Here is a 12,034-nt window from a genome sequence, read left to right as displayed (position 1 = left end):
GGAAATTAAAGAAACAATGTCATAAAATGACCGTTAGGGCGCATTTCACTTTCGCATGAATAACAATGTAGTTTTCAGCGTTGAAAGCAAAACTGTTGTAAATTTGAATGCAAAAGTCAAGGACTTACAACAATACTGCATCATGACTTAAATCATTCTTTTATCTAATAGGCTGAATCTATCAACAGGATATCTTCATGAGAAGTTACAGTTTTGTTTTTTTACTGAAATCTTTTTAATCTTGATGTTGGTTAATTGTTTAATGACTCAGTGCTGCCATTTTTACATTCATGTTTATTTATAGGCTATTGTTTACACATATATACTCTGAATGGAAGACATAACAAGTCATGTATATTAATAGAACAGTCATCTTGACAAATAAAACATCTTTAAAGCTGCACCACTCCATTATATATAGTCTCCATATACAATGAAGATAATCAATATTTCAGAGAATCAATCTAAAAATAACTTGATTCAATTTTTCACACTTTGGATGCTTAATGCTTCACTTGACTGTATTTACAGTGTTTTCGCCGTTAAAGTGTCCGCCATGACTGAGCAGAAAGTGGAAAAATTGCTTAAGCTGTATTATATTTTTTTTATTTCAATCAAAATTCTATCCAGTTTTTTGACATAAATTAACTGAGTATTTTTAGCCTAAATGGTTGTATGTGGAAATCAGTACATTTGTATTTTTAATTTTCTAAATAATTAAGTATGCACTAGCAAATTAAAAGTAATTGTTCATGATTTGATGAGCACATCACATGAAAGGTTCAATAATGTTATACATAAACATCAGGGCTGTTACATAAAAAGACCTGTAATATGACACATTTGAACACATTAAAGTATGGGCATAAATCAGAATCTGTTCACACTTGTCCAGAGCTTCATTGAAGCATCAAAGCGTTTCGATTCATAATTCCCGACTCAGCGTTTTAAGCATCGTATTTCCATGACAAACTGTGTGACACAACTTTTTTTATTGTTATTATTATTTTTATTTTGTTCTCTTTTCTTTTTTTTTTTTATTAAAAGTGAAAAAGAATAAACAAAAAATCAAGTAAAACCTTTCGAAAAATTATTAATTTAGATCAATTTTGAACTTAAAAACATGCACTGATCATATAAAGTGAAATAATAAAGACGAAACTCCATCATGGAAAGGAATTAATATAAGTGTTATGCTTGTTTTCCAATCCATATATATTGTGATGTAAAAATGTTACATGCTTGTAAAAATTGATGAATAAAATATGTTTAAACTAACACATTAAAGGGAGATACAGGCAAAATTTTCATTTTTTCTTTTTGAATGTTTCATTCATTAATCTGTAAATGTCCTCAAAATAAATACACAAAGCAGACTCAGAAACAAAACTTTTCTTCGTATAAAGAATAAAATGGTGTTTTCCTAACTTGACCCACGTGCCGGTCAGGTTAGAGCGTTAAGATTTCACAATAGTTGTCACTGTGAACTCTGGAAACGTTAAAGAGCGTGTCAAGTGAATAATTAAGGTTTCTGTCAATCATACAATATCCACAATATTTATTATCGTAACTTCCAGGGTTTGTTCATGTCACATGACTAGTTTTAAAACTATTCAGTGATTCTGTCGGCGTCGTTCAACAAAAATAGACATATTTATGCTTCAAACCCAAAATATATATTAGAATTTATATAGAAATACATGCTGGGACTTTTACAAATGTCATTTTAGCATGATTTGAGTACATAAGATAATTTTGATATTTTTGTCATTAATTTGCCCGAGTATCCCTTTAAAAGTCATCCTGCACACAGTTCAAAGTTAGCTTGAATTACTCTATAAGTATATTTGAAAATAAATGAATACTGACTTATTTTACTTTAAATTTTTTACATCATATAACCAGAAATATGTCCATAGGACACTCTCATTGTATGTCCCCACTTTCATTACTGTCACATTAGCTTGCATATTTCTCCATATTTGATAAACTTGACCTTTGACTTATAAATAAGTAATATGTACATGATTGTAGTTATAAATATAACAATATTATTACAATAATTATTAATTACTTTTACTAATCTATGGCATAATGACAGTTAACTGATAAACACGTATCACTGTGACCTTGACCTAATTAATGACCTCATAATCAATAAGGGTCCTTTTCAGGTCATGGGAAATGACCCTCCAAGTTTTATAAACTTTCAACTTATAAAACTTAAAAGTAAAGATGCACTCCCTGTAATCTGATTGGTTGCAAACATTTAAATGAATTTCTCTTTTCAAAAAACAAAAACTGAAACATGACTGAACATACGTTTTTTGCGAATATATTACAAAGTGAACAGTATATATATAAATTTTGTTAAAAATAGCTTTCCATATCTTCCACAGATGTTTTTTTTATAATTTGTATTAAAATGCTATGGGTTAAAGGAACATTGAGCCTCAGAAATCAAATGAATATTTTTTTTTTTTTCTTTTTCAATCATATAAATATTTCTAATGTTTGCAGCATGTTATATGAAGAAAGCAGTGCAGAATGTGAAATTATTGGTAATAAAAGTAGAAAAATATAAACAAAGATATTCACTATAAATTTTGTACTATTTGCTAAAATCAACAGAGAGAAAGATGTTTCAAATTGGCCATTTACTTACTTTTTGGAAACTGTAAGTTAATTAACAGGACACAAAGACAGTGACATTTCAAAATACAATGTGTTACAGTGTATCTCTATCTCACTATTGCACTTTTCTGATAAAATGAGACTCAAAAAAATGGGGGGGGGGGGGGATTTTTTTCAGAAAAGGGGGGGGGGATTGGGAGGGGGATTTAAGTGGGGACGAAATTCACTAATTGCAAGCTATTGTCTAAGAATGTATACATGTTTAACGATAATCAATATACACGATAATCAATGGGAAGAAATTTTGAAAAGAGATCAGAGATAATGAAACCTGAAAACCAAAGACAAGATGTCAAAAGACAAATTTAAAAAGCAGGCAACATATCTCAACGGTGATTATTCAGTATTCAAGTACGAAAAGTGGAACCACAAACATGCACACACGCCAGGTCATGCTGAATGATCTTCAAGAAACAAAAATGTAACATATTTGATTATACACGGAAAATTCAAGCAGCGCAACAGGCACCGTGAGGACTGTGGCGATCTTAGATAATATGTATGGCATAAATAAATTAAATTGAAATCACATTAAAAACAATAAAAACATATATGTAAAGAGTTTGAGGAAAATCCTTAGTTAACAGGGTGTCACAATTTTTAAATCCTTGCCACCATTTTGAAATCCTTTTGAGCTATAAATAGATATCAGGGAGCTTTTGAGCATTTACATAATTAAGACTATTTCTAGAAGATGCCCTAGTCTTCTTAAAAAATAACACTTCCGTTAGAAGAATGATGTACAAAATCAGACAATAAATAAACTTAAGAACTATAGTGATGAAAAAGATAAAAAGATACTTTTACATATCCATTTTGATAAACCAGCACATAAAAGATATCATTAAAACAACAAATGTGATTAGGTTAAAACCAACAACTGCACTAATAAAGTTCTATGCTCCTGCGTTTATGAATAAATTATGCAAATGAGCTTGGTTGAGCCGCCATGTTGGAGTTTCGGTAAGCGTGTTGGAAATCGCTACCTGTTCGTTTTGAAAGCTCGTCCTAACTTACAGCTTCCTGGAATGTAGGAAAACTTGGTTTTGTTTGATTGCATATTGAATGATAGGCATTACAAAATAAATATAATGAAAATCGATCAATAAATAATTGTATACGAGCGTTATAAAGTCAATTTAATTCGTCAGAATAATAAGGTTCTGTTGCAGGGTATCGGTAAAAGACTGCTTTTTTTCCCGTTTTTGAAATTTATTTGAACACGGAGACAATTTTTCTCAAACAGGTTTATGAATATACTTTACGTTGCAACAGAGTTTACCGTGTGTCCATTCCTTATTTAAATTGTCTGAGAAGTTAAATCTGTTTGTTTACATGTAAATGTGTACCGACTGGAAAAAAAACTACCATGACGATGATAATACCGGATATGTAATGAAAATTACGCCGTGTAGTGCAAGTTTTGGACATTGTAATTAAAATTAACACTTACGTTGACTCAAACTGTTCCTTGTCAGCAAAATAGAAACCGAAAGTAGTGGTTGTTCTAGAATTTAATCGAATAAAATGGGTGGGATTTAACCACCGCGCATGCCCTGTGCGGACGTATTGTTTACATCCTGTCGTAGCATAGGGCAAGAGTGCAAACTATGTTAGTGAACTGTGATAAGAGATTAATAAAAATGGCAGGGTTACAAGATTTTCCAAACTTCGACACAGTGGTCCCCCTTTGCATCACTTCACAGCATGTGAGGAGTTCCAAAGATTTCCAGAAATATTTGGTGCACTCCGATGATAGGTTGAACACAACCAATTAATTCTTTACTGTTAACAGTACAAAAAACCTGCAATTTACTTACGAAGTGCAAGAAAGATCTGGTTTACAAGACGTATACTGAACATGTTATGCTTGATATTAAATCATAAGAGCTTTCCACGCCATAGGTAGCACCTTATTTAATATTATTTAACGGAAGACTTTTTATGACCCAAACAACACTGATGAGACAATAAAAATAGAGAAAAACAGAATCCCTAATATGTCTGGCAGCAAAGCAAGTTCTCCTGAATTAGACCCCTATTTTTCTTCATGATAATAAACTAATAAAAACTGAATGAACCTTATTTAAACGCCTGGTTATAGTCGTAAACGAATTGTTTGACTATGAGGTATGCATGATGGGAAGATGTCAACATCGTTCGGACATTCATTACTGTAACACAGTTGCAGACCAACATCCTACGTGCTTGACACTTCGTGATACGAACTTGTTAACAGGGAATTATTTGCGAAAACAGAAAGGTTACAACAACGCACTACGACGGAATTCGTAAAAAACAATTTCATGTTTAAAGCAGGCATCAATGAATATCTTAGTAAAGAAACCATTACCGAGAAAACATAGAATATATTTTGTAATCATTTGTTTTACACAATCTCCTCCTCCATATTTACATGGAAATGCGCATGCGTGAAACTGTGATTCATAATATTTTATAGTTATAAAAATTAATACTCGTCAAGGGTATAATCACACTAAATTACAACTCGTACATCAGCCAATAAAAGTCTCTGATATAGTTACACTCAGCTCAACTCAAATCAATTATTTATACATAAAGGCCTCCGGCCCAAAATACATAGTAAGGTATAACACATAATAAAGTGTCAAGCACATGTAGTTGTAATTTTTGTTATATTCATAAATTGATAGGTATTTATAAATGGATACATTTTTAACAATGCCAGGGTTTTGAGCATAGAAATCTCGAGGTTCTGTTTCATGTATATACCAGTTAAATAATTACATTTGTCTAACACAGAGACATAGATAACATTATCTATGTCTCTGTCTAACAGTATCATATTTAACACATTTAAAAAGGCATGGTTGCATTATTTAACTGTTGTCAAACGTTACAAATACGATTTTTTATAACATTTTTATATCTACCCAGTTCTTTATTCAGCCTGTGATTTTAAAGGCGAAACCTTGACTTAGCAATTCTATATTTTAACTGAATATCCATTGTAAAATATGTATCAGCAGTAAATCGACTTTTAAAGTTTTTATAATGGTCACATCTACTAGAGGGTACAATAGTTAACAACAATATGTTAAAGCATTGATATCGCAAACAAATTGACTTATCCATATTTAAAAAACTAAATCCATATTTGTACAAAAGTGTTGTAATCTTGGTATACAAGTGTGTTTAAATTTGAAAGTATGTTTATTTGTTCAACCGTAAACACTGTAATTTTATGTCGTTAAATTGGGAAAATATTTAAAAAAAGACAATATTTAAATTAAATTGCACAACATACAGTCAGTATTGTGCAACCTAACATGTATATTAATTAATAGGCCTATTCCATGGTTTCTACAATGTCAGGTCAAACATATATACTTGTATAATGAATTTTATCTAACCAAAATAGCTTTTCTTGAGTTTGATATACATGTAGTATGATAAACTTAAACAAAGTTAACATGTTTTTAAAAATGCTTAACCAATAAAACTAGTCATCGTTCGTAGTTTATAATTCCCAGTTTATTTTATACATGTGTATAAATATACATGTAATCAATAAACCAATAGTTATTGCTGCTTTAAATAAACAATTTACAAATTTTATAGTCATTTCTATTTATAGACATTTTGCTGAGGTTTACAAAATATGTATACGGATTATATTTTAAAGTAGTCATTATTTCATAGTATTTCGACGTGGAAAGGTGAATATAAATTTTGTGAAACATTGAAATAAAAAAATGTTTTAAATGCATAGAGTACTTGTTGCTACTGAAACAAATAGTGTAATCCCTGTTAGTGATAAGAAAGTTTCCCATTACTTTGAATAATAATAATAATAATAATTATAATAATAATAATAATAATAATAATAATAATAATAATAATAATAATGATAATGATAATGATGATGATGATGATGATGATGATGATGATGATGATGATGATGATGATGATGATGATGATGATGATGATGATGATGATAATAATAATAAAGTCAAAAAGAATTAGATAATAATAAAATATTGACCGCATATTCTCGTAATATAAATTCTATTTAATGAAATATCTTTTCTTTAAGGAAAGCATTTTGATTGAAGACTTTGGGGAAAAAAAACAGTAGTTTACGGAAATCTTCGATGATTGACGATTGTAGATAGAAAAGATGTTGATACACGGTCGATTACTCGTAACACAACATGGCTTCATGCTAGATGAAGTGAAGTCTCTCATACAAAAATCTTTGAGGCGAAAGGAACACTCACTTATAAAGAAAGCAGCAAAGGAGCTCATTGGAGGGCAAAAAGATCAACTCAAGTGGCAAAATATTGTTACTTTCATGTTTGAGGACCATTGCTTGAATCACGTGGAAGCGTTTGAAAAAATGTTCGATCTGTACAAACAGAATAAAAAGTATGAATGCATAGAGTTGATTTCCAAATGCTACACGTGTAGGTATTCAGCTTGTTTACAAGTTGTAGCTATCAGTGAAAAACACAGAAACTACAAATCTTTCTGGGAAGAGAGTAAATCTGAAGATCCTAGTCTGCAAGGGCTAGTTGCTAAAGTAAATAATGGAATCAACTGTGATGCTCTTCTTGCTAATATTGTCAAGAAATGGCGGGAAAATGATGCCAGTTCACTTGTTAGTCTATTTGGATTGGTTAACATGGCAGCAAAAGTTGAAGGTAGGCAATTGACGGAAAAAGGAATGAAGTGTCTTCTTGGTAAAGATGTCAAGAAGCCAACTTTATACCACCTAGTTCTGTCAATTCTATATCACCGAACCACAGACGAGTATATTAGAAGGATGATCAGAGTATGTTTCAGGTTCATCACCATACCAGATACTGCAAAGGGATTGATTATGTTTAACGTGTTGACACAGCTCATACACAAGGACCTCGTGCTCAAGAAACAGGTGCCTGATACTGCTGTAGGAAAATGGGACTGGAATGATGTAGGGAAACTAGAGGCTATGCCAGAGTGGGCAGTTGACAAGCATACATATCGTGGTAAATTCGGAAAAGCGTCCAAACACTTGTTTCTCAAGAAATTCAAAAGCATGAACCTTACAGAAAAAGAAATTGAAGAGTTTCATGGCGAAAGACCTAAGGCTGGTATGCAGATATTTTTCGACGTCGGGTGTATTTGCAGGAATGACATTTTGCCAGAAAATCCGATTTGGGAGGAAACAAAAGAAATGTATCTCAAACAGAAACCGTCCTTACAAAAGTGCGCGAAAATGACAAAACTGTTTTATAGTGAGCTTTTAGAAGGTAAAAGCATAGTGATGATGAAACATGCAACTAGTGTGACGGAAATAGACGTAAAAGGGAAACCGAAACAAAACCGGAAACGGAAATCAGATGAAGCAAAGTTACAAAAAGATACTAAAAAATCAAAATTAATTGATGATTATATGGTTCCAAAGAAACACGCAGAACAACAGCCATCTACGTCTTCTGTAGTTGAAGGTGCAAGTGCAAGTCCTAAAGGACCCCTTCTTCAATTGCCTACAGGAAGCGGCAAAGTTTATACGATTTTAGATGAGGAAACTCAGAAGGTGTGGAAAGGTCCATACAAGATAAAGGAAAGGCAAAATCTATGTGTATTCTTACACAGAGCTATGACGGAAGTATTCGGAGATAAGCACACGTTGGCACACGAAATAAAGGGGAAATACATCATATTTCCTCTTTTAAAGTCTACAGATACCGAGGTTGCAATTACGCACAAAGCATATTATGATTGTATCTCAAAACGTGAGATATCTGAAGAGGAGGGAAAGTTTGTCGAGAGGCATTCGTTAGGCATTGTACAAGTACACAAATTGCGATTAGAAGACATACGTCGAATACCTGTATCCCTTTGGTTGCATTTTGTATGGCGTTACTGTCTGAACATAGGGGATTCCGGTCTCTATAATGCCATAGCGACAAAAGATCTGAGAGAAATATATGGAATCGATATGGAAGAAAGGCGGCTAAATGTGAAAGGCAATGGAATCGTAAATATGATGTTTACAAAGCTCCCGAGAAAGGAAGTTGTGAAAGAAATAGAGAAATGTATTGTTGAACGCGTTGAAGAGTTCCATGGTGAAATAAGTAAAGACATTGACTTCATATCTCTAGCGAAGCTGTATGAGCTATATGGACTTAAAAACGAAACAAATATGTGTAAGGAACGCATAGAAAAACTGAAAAATGCTCTCGACACAATGTGCATGCTAGAATGTGGAATTTAACTTTATATTGATTTGTGCTTTGACATTGTTGAACAGATTTTAGTGTTATGTCTGTAAATAAAACAATTATTTAATATTTCTGTAAATTTTTAAACTACGGTAAAATGTGCTTTTCAGTGTTATCATTTCAAAATTTATAATATCATATTTCACAAACCATTTGTACGATTGTTTTTGTACTTGACACTTTTACTTTTCTTACGCCAATCTCAATATGTTGGCCTTTTTAGTTAAATTCCGGTAATTTAAGGTTATAGACAAACGTCATGGTGTTCTAAATGCAATATTCTAACACGACCCGCATTTTTCCCTATTGAACATAGAAGAACTGAAAGTGTGTATTATTATGCAATAGAGTCACTGTTTGACGTTCTATATTTAGACGTGTGACGTAATCATTGTACATGAGACGTAACCGCTATGAAATCCGACGCGCTGACAATAAGTACGGAAACAAATCAGGCGCAATTTTGCTTAATAGCAGGTACGGCACCATTTATTTGTTTATGTCGTGTTAGAATCGAAATAATATATCCAAATCGGTAATTTTATCGCTGGATAACATCACTGTTTGTCGTTCGGATGCGCAACATTATATCACTCGGGCTACGCCCTCGTGATATAATTCCTCGCATCCGAACTCCAAACAGTGATGTTATTGAGCTATAAAATCACAGTTTGGGATATATTATTTCTTAAATATTTGTTGAGCATCGCCCATATGGTATTTATTCCAGTGGCTAGGGTAAACAAACTTTAACACATGCACTGAAAATAATTGGCTCATAATTGGCACATATTACTTTATATTCATATTTGTGAAGTAAATCAAATAGGTTGTTCTTAAGATATATGTCATATACTAGTAATTAAGTATGAAGATACATATGACGATTGTTGTATATTTTGTCTTAAACCTGTGAACGGAAGTCATCCAAAGAAAAAAAAAACGAACGTAGTATTTATAGACAAGTGACCTTTATTTGGAGGTTACTCTGTTGTATTATAAAGAAAGATGTTTAAGACCGGCCTTTACTAACAGAGTGGTCTTTTTTCGGAGGTGATCTTTAACACAAGTTTGACATGAAATATATGTATATAATTATCATAGATTTATGCGATTCTTTTATGTAAAATAAATTTCTTATTTGATTGCAATGCATTATATACTGTGTATTAGTTATTAAATGTTTATGGTTAATAAAACGATTGAAAAAACGTGGACTTTGTTTTTACGGTCAAAATCCATCAAATGATAACAAAAAATTTGTTTTTAAATTTATTTGTATGGGTTTTACGTGGTACCAACACTTTAAAGATCATTTGACGACATTCCTGCTTACTGGTGAAAGAATACGCCAGGTGTCCCTCTGTGCATAATCAGACACAAACGGGTATGCAAGCAGAACGACCGACGTTCAGTCAGCTAGTTGAATAACTTCCACACATTAAAAAATCCATATTCCTGACAGGATGTGAACCCACAGCGGTGAGGGGCATGTGGTTTCAAGTCAACGACCATAACTACTCACCCGCACTACCATTATTATTGAACTAGGGCGATGGTGTGAACTTAATATGACATGCATGAAAGAAATCAAATTGCATGCTAACAGGCTTATCAAACCAAAAGTAAAAATAATCTACGTATATTTATAGACAATTGCCAAATTGAGTGTGTCAATGATAAAAAACATAAGCCAGTTACATTGACCAAAACCTTACATGACATACTCAGATAGTTAGCGTTTTCAAAAAGATTAACATTGAATTATCTTTATTCTGCCGAATTAGGCTCTAATTAAAGGGACTCCACTGAGGCTTAAAAGCCTAAAAACATAACATTTGAAATTCTTACATAAATGAGCTGGGGCACTTTAAACAGAAATATATGCAAAGATAGTTAAGAAATATACTTTGAAATAAATTGAAAATCGTATTTTTATGATTTTCTTAGCCTGATTTGAGTGAAAGGTGTTTTACATTTTGGGTATTTTTTTTTACAATTTGAATAATAATTCTGGAAAAAACAAAGTGCGAGAATGATCTGAAATTTTGCACAAAGATTAATGGTCTAAACCTACATCAAATGGTACATTTATCTGGAAAAAATATTTTCAGTCCCATCATGTCAAAATACCTTAGTGGAGTCCCTTTAAGTCAAGATATGCGAAAATTGTATTTTAATGCATATATACATTAAACCCATATTTGATTATGGGTGCGTACTTGTGTAAAAGTACCGCAAATTATATTTGCAAGATATATACTACACAAAAACGAGCTGATACTTGAAAAAAATATGTCCATTCATTCATTTCTTTACTTATAGTACTAAAATGAATTCCATTCATGCAGTACATGAAGAAACTATCATATTAGAATACCTTTTTACAAGACGCTAAGTGATCTTACACCAATATACATTTGCCCGTCAGGGGTAAGCCATTGTTTCCTTGAGCAAGAAACTATACATGCATTGCTTAGTACTGGTTGGTTCCAGGAACGAATTCGAAAGTGTTTTGATGAGCTTGTAGCTTCCAACACAATCGAATTGAAGAAAATGCGGATAAATTAAACTAATATACATGAACGGTGTATTAAAGACTTGCACAAACAGGACATCTTATGCCCATCTTCGCATTGCAATGATATATTGCAATTCTATGTTAAATTTTAATTTTTCCAAAAGCACATTTCAGTATTATATAGAGGATATTTGTTAAGTTCAGTGTAAGATCGGAATATATTTCACCGAGTGAGCACCAAAAGGTATAGTTCACGAGTGGCGCAGCCACGAGTGAAATATGAACTTTTGGTGTTCACGAGGTGAAATATATTTCGATCTTACACTAAACTAAACAAATTCTCTTTTTATTACATGCTAAGAAACGTTTAAAAAGACATTTTATCCTAGTACTAAATGAAAAGCGCGCCAAATTCTAATACAACGTGACGTCATTTACGACGTCACGTCATTAAGCTGGTTTCCAGTACTGTGCACGCTGGTATTTCTCTGAGACAACGTAACGGGCTTAAATTCAAAACAGTGAAATTATCAAATTGATAATTTTACTGTTTCAGACAGTGAAATTA

The sequence above is a fragment of the Ruditapes philippinarum genome, unplaced genomic scaffold (genome assembly GCF_026571515.1).
Source record: "Ruditapes philippinarum isolate M1 unplaced genomic scaffold, ASM2657151v2 ctg357_1_1_1_1, whole genome shotgun sequence".
Lineage (NCBI taxonomy): Eukaryota > Metazoa > Mollusca > Bivalvia > Venerida > Veneridae > Ruditapes > Ruditapes philippinarum.
The sequence above is the reverse complement of the archived record's forward strand: the minus strand, read 5'-3'. Positions refer to the sequence as shown.